The sequence below is a fragment of the Sinocyclocheilus anshuiensis genome, unplaced genomic scaffold (genome assembly GCF_001515605.1).
Source record: "Sinocyclocheilus anshuiensis isolate Anshui unplaced genomic scaffold, SAMN03320099.WGS_v1.1 scaffold698, whole genome shotgun sequence".
In the NCBI taxonomy this organism is placed as follows: domain Eukaryota; kingdom Metazoa; phylum Chordata; class Actinopteri; order Cypriniformes; family Cyprinidae; genus Sinocyclocheilus; species Sinocyclocheilus anshuiensis.
In genome coordinates, this window is record NW_015544168.1 from 279,653 (window position 1) to 291,014 (window position 11,362).

General features: G+C 35.2%; 1 protein-coding gene across 1 annotated transcript in view; it reads right to left on the reverse strand.

Annotated features, from left to right (window-relative positions):
- Nucleotides 1-923: 923 nt before the first annotated feature.
- Nucleotides 924-11,362, reverse strand: part of LOC107695960 (ankyrin repeat and SOCS box protein 1-like) — a 23,884-nt gene continuing 13,445 nt past the window's right edge. The window contains exons 9-12 of the mRNA XM_016496082.1: nt 9,288-9,458; nt 9,075-9,198; nt 4,861-5,017; nt 924-1,241 (exon numbers count right to left, since the gene is read on the reverse strand). The gene's annotated coding sequence lies outside the window, so the exon portion shown is untranslated. The remainder of the gene's footprint in view (nt 1,242-4,860; nt 5,018-9,074; nt 9,199-9,287; nt 9,459-11,362) is intronic.

Below are 11,362 nucleotides of genomic sequence, written 5' to 3' on the forward strand. Positions count from 1 at the left end.
TGGTAATAGTATCTTGGTTTATGTTTCTGAGTTATGCTAGATTATCCTAGTGTTCAGCAGTTGTTTGGTTATATAAAACCGCTGCACTCGGGTTCTCCATCTCTGTGCAGGAGCATTACGTTACAATCATGCCATCCATTGTCATTAAGTCAGAGTTGGATCAAAGTCTTTGTATCTTGTCAAGGGTAAAAGTTTTTGATGTGAACCATAGGCTTTGCTGCAATCAGCCAGTCCGGGTGAAAAGAAGGCACACATTTAAGACAAAAACACACTCTCCACCTGAAATTGTCATTTGAGAGTCTTCTGGGAGCTCGGCTGCCCTCACCCACATACAGAAGAATATTAAAAGCATTGACCTCCACCTGCCCTCCCTTCCCCTAAACATCCACCAAACGCTGCTCTCTCTCTCTCTCTCTCATGTCCTGGGCTGCTTTTGAGGACTGTATTTTTAACCGAAATGATCTTGTATGGAAATACATCTGTCTGAAGTAGCAGACCTGCCTGTGATGGTAACTGGCTTTGACAGAGCAGATTCGAACGCCTGGTAGAGTCTCAGAGTTTTGCCTGCAGTTAAATCAGCTGGACCCTTTAATGCTGGAAAATTACAAAGATATTCTGCAACATTTTATAAAAGACTCATCCATGATCCCTGGAAGGACAGCTGTGTGTCACCAGAGCGTGACTTTGGCAAACACCCACAGCAATTGGGAAAAATGGGATAGCAGACTGTCCTTGCTGATCGTGGAAGAACGCAATGAACTTTTCGGACCACGTACAAGGTTTGGTCCGAAACGACCCAACGCTCTTTCTCAGAGTCTGTATAACCACGCAACATTCCCAGACGCTCAAAGCCCATATAATGTCAAAGACTTCAAAAGCGACATGAAAGGTGTAGATATCTTCTCAAATACAGTCCCTGCCAGGCTAGAAGGAAAACGGGGCAATCTGGTTCGTATTATTTGATAAGCATCCCATTTTCAGAGGTATTTTAATAGCTGAGAACTATTTCTTTTCAAGGCTGGGACGTTAACTCCATAGCCGCAAAGGGGGCCCCGGCACAGCAAAGTTTGCAGGGGTCACTGTATCTTTTATTATGTAACGACACCACTCAGCAGGAAACCTGGTTGACGCTTTATGCCACTGCCATGGCTGGGCAGGATCAGCTTTTCCTCTTCCATCGTACTGCTGGTGTTCATTACACCGTCTCCTTTCAGCACTCCATATGGGGGTCAGTGACAAATCTGAAATGATGAAAAGGTGAATTCTTTTTTTTTTTTTTTTTAAAGGTAGTTAAATGTAGTCTTTAAAAAATATATTTAAAATGTAAAGTCTAAAAAGAAAAAGAAAAAATTAGTGTGAATAACTTTCAAATAAGTTTTCAAACATCAGTGGATTCAGTGGATCCTTCAGAAAAGTTTTCACAATTTTTTTTACTGTATTTTTGATCAAAATAAATGCATCCTTGGGGAGCATGAGAGAATGTTTCTTTTAAAAACTAATAATACTGACCTGTAGTGTACATGCAATATGATAAGGTCACAGTGAGATCATGTGAGAACAAAGTAGCATACAGCAAACTAGCATAATAATGCCTATTGTTTTTACCATTTAAAAACAGTAGTAGGCAATATACATAGTTCAGAGTCTTCAGTGAGTAGTGTAAAATCAGGCTGTGAGGTATTCTAGCTGTAATACGAAGCCTGTTCTGAATCCCTGCACTCTGTCTGTTTGGTCAATGGAGGATCTGCACAACCAGGATCCATCATCACATTGTGGCAGCACTGATCAAAGCATATTAGCATCAACCACACCACTCTGACAATAGACCATCTTCATTACCGGCCCATTCTTACAATGAAACGCCTGGCTTTTCTCATCCGCTTTGATGCCTCTTTCACCATATACTGTCACAACAGGTCAGAGGATCAGCATACAGCGCTGTTGTGCTCAGGGACAAACCACAAACCAAACGCCAGTTTTATTTTTTTCACCAAATCCTAAGTCTTTGGATCATTTACCGACATCAGAGTTTGTTTACCGGATGAGTTATTGACTTACCCCACGCGTATGTCCTTTGTGGTAATTACTAAGACTTTGTGTGTGGAAACTGTCGCACAGTGCCTCTTTTGTGTTTAGGCAGGAATCGAGGGCTTGGGAAATAAACTCGTGTCAATTCTCAGCTCGTACGAAGTCAAACAATCAGTCGAGTTTACGATACGACAACTCTGGAATATGTATTGCCCATTATGTTAATGTGTTTTTGTTGAACAGAGGGATCGAAGATTCATTGTCCTCTTTGGGGAAAGTTAGTCATCGTGCGGTTTATGCGAAAAAATAAAAACCTGATATCTTTGATCCTGTGTTAAATAAATCTAAAACTATCCGTGTCTAGCTTCGCTTAATCTGTTGGATTTTCACTTTTTCTTCTTTTACAAAGATGATCTGTTGTGAAAGCGAATTACGAGCACAGATGCATCACTCTACAAGAATGCGCTGCGTGCAAAGTGTAGCTCCGGTCCAGATTTACACAGAATCCTCTGACTACGCGTGGCGGATGTCTTTGTGATGGAAAAGACCTCACCCTTCAGTAGGATAATGCCTTTCTGCTCAGCTGTGAGGCTAAATGAAGCAGGTTATGTCAGTCCCTCACGCTCTTTCGCAGCTGTGTTGAAGGATATCTTCCCAATGGTCACCAAATGTTCCTGTCCAGGCTGCGACGCCTTGAGAGCATTACCGACTTCCTGGTGGCCTGCACTTTATAATGGTTTATACGTCCGTGCCAACATCTGTCTTCGAGACCCCAATCTATACATGTATAAACACACGCATATGTATTTCCCCAAAGGCTTGATAACAGCGAGTTATGAAAACGGCCCCATGCACGTTCGCTCCGTAGGAAAGAGCTCAGAGGTGCGAGGCGAGGCCTGCCAACAGAGTCTGCTCCATCAATCCGGCGCAGGCACGCGTTTGCCAGTGATCCGCTCCATGAGATATGTAGTCGGGATGTGGGATTTTTTTTTTTTAATGAAAGGCTCTTTACCCAGAAGGAATGGATTTGCAGGCCTGCTTTGATCCCTCCTTTATGATTCTTTTATTTGTTTTAGCCACATCCCCTCTCTAAGTCGCACTTGGTGAAATGTGCTTTGAATTAGGAGTTGGGGGAAGCGGGGCGTGTAGCATTTTCACTCCGCTGCAGGAGGCAATGCGGTGGGCCGGGGTGCAGCTGATCACCACACTGGACTGATAAATATATATATATATATATATATATAAAAACCTAAATTAATGTGATATTTTTTAATGCTGGCACTATGTTTATATATAAAATAATTATTTTTGTATTATTTACATGCACTATATTTAAAATAATTATTCATAAAAACATTAAAACCGTTTAGATTCCCAACATACTTGGAAAGGTTACGATTTTCAAAACCATAAAATGCATAAAATAAAAATAAAAACTTAAAACGTAATGCACTTAAAATAAAAATTGTTCATGGTTTTCAACTGAATCACAAATAAAATCCATCCTGTCTTGGGCTTTCTACGATAAAATTAGCAGCCCAGAAGTTAGTGCACACAATTAATCATGATGATGCTCATATGTCAAACATATGATCCTGGGTTGCAACATCTAATGAATGAATTACAGTAATTTATTTATTTATTTTTGGACCCTTTTCTTCTCTACTGTGCTATAAATAAAAAGAATAATGTATACATTTTTTTTTATTATTTCCCAAAATTTAATTTGTAAAGGTGTAAAAATACATACATTTATCAATAACAATATTTGTATATTTTTATTAAATAAATAAATAAATAAATAAATAAATAAATAAATATAGAATAGATTCTGAATAGATATCAGAATAGATTTTGATGCAAATAAACGTCATGGTGCAGACTTTCATGTGACTATGGTTAGACTTTAAACCCATAATAGCTTCATTATTCAATTGATTTAGTCTGTTCAATAAAAAAGTGATGGTACCAACCAATGGTATGCATACACCTGGACATACTTGGAAAGATTAAGATTTTGGTTTATTAACCCACATAAAAACTATTTTTCTCATACATACGTTACACTCATCTAAAGCTATATACAGTATACACTATATAGCAACTCTCAACTGCCTGATTTTTTTTATTCTGTCGCAGTATGTAACTATAATATTGCCCAGCTCTTTATGTAAAGTTGCATATGTCCATCTTTATCCACATATACTCGTGTAAGGCAATATATACTATATATACTGATTGCTTGTATGGTCGCAAAAGGTAAACTATTTGATCACCCAGCTCTAGTCAGTTAAATGTAACTATAAGCTATAAAAATATATTAAGATAATATAAACATTTTCATCATGATTTTCTGTAAAGATGCTTTGAAACAATGTGCATTATATAAATGAACTTGTTTGCAATTAAACACTTTTTGTAACACTTCAACATTGCTCCTTTTGAAGAAATAACACTGAGTTAATAAAAAGGAACACATTTCAGGTTTATCAATGATGAATTTGTACTTGAGCCACGCTGATGGATCTGTGGGTGTACATAAGACCAAAAGGTTGGAAAACACTTCATTAAAAAAAGAAAAAAGCCTAGCTGATGTTCAGTTCATGCCCCTGTTTGACACATGTCAGGCCTTTCTGTAATCGGTCACATTTTAGGAAGTGGTTTGCCATCACAGAGAGCAGCGTGTTTGCCTGTGCATGTGTGTTTACTTCAAAATTGCCCTGTAAACAAAATCATTTCTCAACGGAAGTGAGCCTCCGGTGGACACTGTACAGACTAAAGAAGTAAATAAACAAACTGCATGTATACACAGACCGAGAAAATAAACCTTACCAAAGAAACACACCGCATCACAACATCTGCCCTTTGTGTCCGGCTGGCGTCCAGACTGTTGGAGAAGGGTAAATGGGAGCATGTTGCACATTGCGTCTGGGAATGAGCCAAGGCCACGATCGCTCGTCTTTGGTTTCCACCGACTACACCGGGAGAGCTATGAAGTCAGAAAAAGACAAAATGCCATGAGACGATGCTTTTATCATGGCCTGCTGGGCTTCCAGGCTTTGATGAAGCGGTGCTTTATGATACTGTCAGTACGCCACATTCTCCAGTGACTCAAATGGAAGAGTTTTAAAACTGGAGGTAAAGCACTTCAGTGTTTTTTTTTTTTTGGCAGGATGTAAATAAAAGTTTAAGCAGGTACTATCTTAAACAGTGTAGTTCTACGCTCAGCGGTACATAAGCAGCGACGTCAGTTCAATAAAGTCAAAGTATGACAAGTTCAAATGATGTCATTCAATATTATGCAACATGAAATTAAATACATTTAATTTCTTCCTGACCATATCAGCAGGTAAACTGTAAATAAATCAGCTGTAATCTTAACCATCTACTTTCAAGATACCCTGAAAGATTCTATTTGAAGAACAGTCTGATTTAGCAGATGCTGATATATGAATAAATAAAAAAAATCTAATAATTAAAGCCAAATCTTGCCTCATGATTCTCCTGATGAAACTGAAAGGAAAAAAAGAAGCAGCAGTAGCAGCAATTGTTCCATTATGGTAAAATGATGATCTCTTGAATTGGGAAGTCTGTGTAAACACTGAGAATTTAAAACTTGGAAAATTCTACAGAAGAGTGGCTTATTTGTGGCTTCAAAACCTAAAATGAACTAAAGTATTATCCCCGTTAAAGGAAGTCTCTTATGTTCATCAAGGCTGCATTTATTTGACCAAGTAAAACAGTAAAATTGTGATATATTATTACAATTTTAAATAACGTGAATATATTTTATAATGTAATTTATTCCTGTGATGCAAAGCTGTATTTTCAGCATCATTACTCCAGTCTTCAGTGTCACGTGATCCTTCAGAAATCATTCTAATATTCTGATTTGCTGCTCAAGAAACATTCTTATTATTATCAATGTTGTAAAAATATTTTTTTTTATGGAAACCATGCTAAAAAAATTTCAGGATTCTTTGATGTATAGAAATTTCAAAAGTCGTCAGATTATTTGAAACAGAAATCTTTTGAAATATTATAAATGTCTTTACTGTCACCTTTGATCAATTTAATGCATCCTTGTGGACTAAAAGTAATAATTTCTTTTAGAAAACAAATAGTACTGACTTTTGAACGATACATTAAAATGATCTGGGGAATTTCTAAAACATTAAAACATCTGGTTACTCACTTGTGCATTCAAGTTGATAATAAATTAATGTAAGTATACTTAAAAACGTATAAATAGTATAATTTAATATAATTTGTAGTAAAAATTATATAAAGTAACCCTGACTGAATGAACTAGTGTTTAATAACAGTATATAGGTTTAAAACAACATGAGGGAGAGTAAATAATGACAGAATTTTCATTTTTAGATGAATTATTCCTTTAAAAAATGTTAATTCTATGGCATATTATTTCGTTTTTAGGTAGGACAGCTGCTGTACACAACTGACGTTCCTGTACACAAGCCCACTTTACCTTAAAATAGCACTACCACCACCAAACGCGTGATGCATGAATTTCCCTACAGCCTGTCCATATAAATCACATTGGGATTCACCCTACTCGCTCTCTGGCTAAGGGCTGTCCACTTAGCTTTTGTGTGTCAAAATAAATCCATACTGAACAAATGAATGAAAACCAGTTGGAAATGGTCTGTAAAAGTACTTGAGCATCATAAAGCAGGTGCACCACACTGCAGAGGAGGAGGAAGACAGGCTGATTACTCCTGTCTGCCATCAGGATGCTCTCTGAGAGAGAGAGATGGGGCCGAACCAGACCTGAGCCTACATGTGGTACGCATTTGACACTATAAACACACACACACGAGCTCTCTGGCAAACCTCCCACCCATCAAACACTGAGAGAAGAATAACAGTGTGGAGCGGCCTGTTGCATGCAAAGCACACCCAACCTACACCTCCTCCTCACCCCACTCGCTTTTATCAAAGCAACATGCCGCCCATTCGCTGAGGATGTGGAAGTGCGCTGCGATAAATAAAACGGCATCAGGGGTTGAAATGTTTATGCACAGAGATCGGCTAGTTTAGTTGGGCCAGACCACAGCTAACGCTTCACTGTCAGTTCTGACAAAAAAAAGAAATAACACACACACCCACCCACCCACACACACAAAAGCTCAAATAGATCAAGAAAATGAACACGAATTATTGCCTGTCTTTTTTTTTTTTTTTATTCTTTTCTGTTTCTTTTTCTCTTTTAATTTTATTTTACATTGTTAAGCACTTTGGATAGCTTTGCTATGTTGAAATGTGCTATATAACTACAATTTACTTACTTACGAAGCTCCAGTTTATTCTTTTTAAAAAACAAAATTGTATCTGAAACTGAAATGCATTAAGCAGTGATAAACATTTAACAACAATACGCTATATTGTTGTCACATGACCTCATCACATTGCATGATTAATTCAGTATTTAGTTATCTCAGATTAAAAATAAAAAAATGCATTTTGTTTTTAAAATGTCTTAATTTTTGCAGTGTTATTTTAGTATTATTGAGATTTTGACATTTTTAGTGATTTTTGTCATTTTATACATGTCTATATATTTTTATGCATTTTTAGTTTTTGTTAATTTAGTACATCAAGTTAAACTAAATTAAAATGTGAAATGTTGCCTTGGCAACTAGCTGAAATAATATTTTACAAATATTTTATCAATATATATTTTTTCATTTTATTTCAGTTAATGTTTATTTTATTTCAAGTAACAAAAATGTTTTTTTTTTTTATAGTTATCATTTTAGTAACAGTTTTAGTTTTAGTTAATTATAATAACCCTGCTTGGCAGTCTGTTTAAATGGAAATTGATAATCATGTCAGGCATACTGATATACTGGGATACAGCAAGGGCTTTTCATACTTTCATCCCCTTGTGAGGGGCCCCCTTCCTAAAATATAAACTCAGGATTATATATTTTCATGTAAAAACAATTTACATAAATATTTAAACAAATAATAAGAAACGACATGAAAAACACATGAAAAGTAAATATAAGAATAAATGAATACATCTAAATAAAATTAACATTAAATTATTTCTATTAAGTTGAAATTGTATCTTTTTTCTACCCCACCATTAGAATACTGTTTAAATACGCTATATTGTTGTCACATGACCATCACATTGCATGATTAATTCAGTATTTAGTTATCTCAGATTAAAAATTAAAAAATGCATTTTGTTGTTAAAATGTCTTAGTTTTTGCAGTGTTATTTTAGTATTATTGAGATTGACATTTTTAGTGATTTTTGTCATTTTATACGTCTATATATTTTTATGCATTTTTAGTTTTTGTTAATTTAGTACATCAAGTTAAACTAAATTAAAATGTGAAATGTTGCCTTGGCAACTAGCTGAAATAATATTTTACAAATATTTTATCAATATATATTTTTTCATTTTATTTCAGTTAATGTTTATTTTATTTCAAGTAACAAAAATGTTTTTTTTTTTTATAGTTATCATTTTAGTAACAGTTTTAGTTTTAGTTAATTATAATAACCCTGCTTGGCAGTCTGTTTAAATGGAAATTGATAATCATGTCAGGCATACTGATATACTGGGATACAGCAAGGGCTTTTCATACTTTCATCCCCTTGTGAGGGGCCCCCTTCCTAAAATATAAACTCAGGATTATATATTTTCATGTAAAAACAATTTACATAAATATTTAAACAAATAATAAGAAACGACATGAAAAACACATGAAAAGTAAATATAAGAATAAATGAATACATCTAAATAAAATTAACATTAAATTATTTCTATTAAGTTGAAATTGTATCTTTTTTCTACCCCACCATTAGAATACTGTTTAGATGCATAAAAATAAAAACATAAAACTGTGGAATAAAATGTTTTGTGATTAATCTGTGATGTTCGATCAATCCATAAAAAGCTGAATAAAACCATAATAATATATACAATTATAAAATTCGGAATTTTTTTACATTTTACTATTATTTATTATATTCTTTTTAAAATTACGTTAATTTATTTATTTACTTACGCTTTTCTTCAGACCCCAATTTAAAACCCCTTGGGAACCCCATTTTGTTGGGAACCCCATCAGTTCTAATGTTGTTTTGTCCACTGAATGGCTGTCTGCTCTCGTTGTACCCCATAAAGCAGCTCTGCAAATACACAAAAACACATAAAGTCAAGCTTGAGTGGATACAACTTTATAAAATGACTGTATGATGTGAGCTGTTTGGACTTGCACCTGATCATCAGCTTGATTTAGTGATGAGCGAAAAGTCAGATGCTGTTTGGCCACGTCAAGGGACGAGCATCGTGTGAATGAGATCACAGGCCTGGGGAACATGCACAGTCCAGGCCTGTGACCAGCTGCTTCTCTAGCTGTCCTTCACTTCCTGCTGCAGCCTGTAATGCACTGAGCAGACGGTGCACAGCTTTAGCAAGGCTGCGTTGAAAACAAGCAAACAAACACATCAAATATCACATCCTCTTGAGGGTTAATCACAGGAAGTCCCATCAATCAGTTCACATTTGTTGAGTACTGCTGACATCTTCCTGACGCTCAGGCCATCACTCACTCTCAAAGACTTTCAGTAAGAAATTCATGATCTGAAACAATTACTTTTGAGGCACTATTTTTGCTGACAAAAATGCTGCACCTATTTTTTTACTTACTGCCATAGACAAGATCGGAGATTCAGTTAACATTTTTTCACTTAATAGTCCTCATGAAAGCTATGTTAGTCAAAACCTCACCTAAAATTGTGTATTGTATAATGTTTGTTTGGTCACATGGTCACAAAAAAAAAAAACATTAAAAAATACTTTATTAATTTATTTTATTTTAATTATTTCATTTTTAATTTTATTTTAATATTTTATTTAAATTAGCCATATTATATCAAAATATATTTATATAATATGTACATGACAGAAATAGAGACAGAGAGAGATACCAAATAAAAAATAAATTAAAATTTATTTGAATCAAAATGATGAATATAACTTTATTCATTTAACTTTTTAATAATACCAAACAAATAACAGTATATCAAAATATTTTATATTATATTATTAATAATATAACAAATAAATACAAAAAAACATACAGTTTTTAAAAATATTATTTCAAATATTTATCAAATATAACAGCATATTTTGGTAATAACTTTTGGATTCCAATGGGAAAAAAGCAATTCAGGGTATGGGAGGTGAGATGGTGGGTAGATTTAAGAATGTTTTAAGAAATACAAAGTTCTGTCATGAAACTCTAGATGGCGCAGGCCAACAGGTTCTAACTCAATCTCATATAATCACATTATTATTCACATGGCACAGCTGACTGGTTTCTTTTCACATCAGCATCCAATGAACTTGCTGCTTTCAAATACTTGGCTAGTGTTTGCAGTAGCAGTTGCAGCGCGCTTCAGAAACCCTCCACCTTCCCGAGCTCCACCTGTATAGATCTGCTACAGGGTGATTTCATGTATGTTATATATAGGGGCTATTTTATATATATGTGCAGCAGCAGTATTTCTCACATGCTCACTGCAGCACGTCTGTGGATGTATTGACAGTAGCAAGTCTCGGTACGTGCTCTGCCGCAGCATTAGTGTAGCAGATCTATTCCGCCAAGACCAAACACATTAACATTGCCATGCACATTACCATGCTAAACTCTCTGAGAGTTGTCATGACAGAAATAACTTTAAACAAATGATGCACAGAAAGAGAGCGACTCAGTTGAACTGACAATAATCATGCGACAATGGTTTTTGGAAGTTGCGTTCAAAATCCACTTTGACTCCTGCACAACCTTCAGGACTTGTACATCTCCAGAGTGAAGAAACGGGCAGGCAACATCATCACAGACCCCTCTCACCCCAGCCACAACCTGTTTGCACTTCTCCCCTCAGGCAGACGTTACAGATCTCTGAGCACTAGAACATCTAGGCATAAAAACAGTTTTTCCCCCATGCCATCGCCATCTTAAACAGCTAACACAGAAATGATGACCTGTTTTCTGTAATTCATTTCTCCATTACAAGTATTATGTAAATACATATACATATTTTTATTTATACAACTGTATAATAATGCACAAATCTGTACATAAATCTTCTGTTCCAGATTTTACCACATTATTATTATTATGTTTTGTTTTTATTTTTTGTCTTATTTAATTGTTCTTTCTGTTCTAATGTCATGTACTGTATGTATGTATGTATGTAAGTAAGAGCTCCTAAAAAAACAACAAATTCCTTGTGTGTTTGCACACACTTGGCGAATAAATCTAATTCTGATTCTGATTCTAAGTTC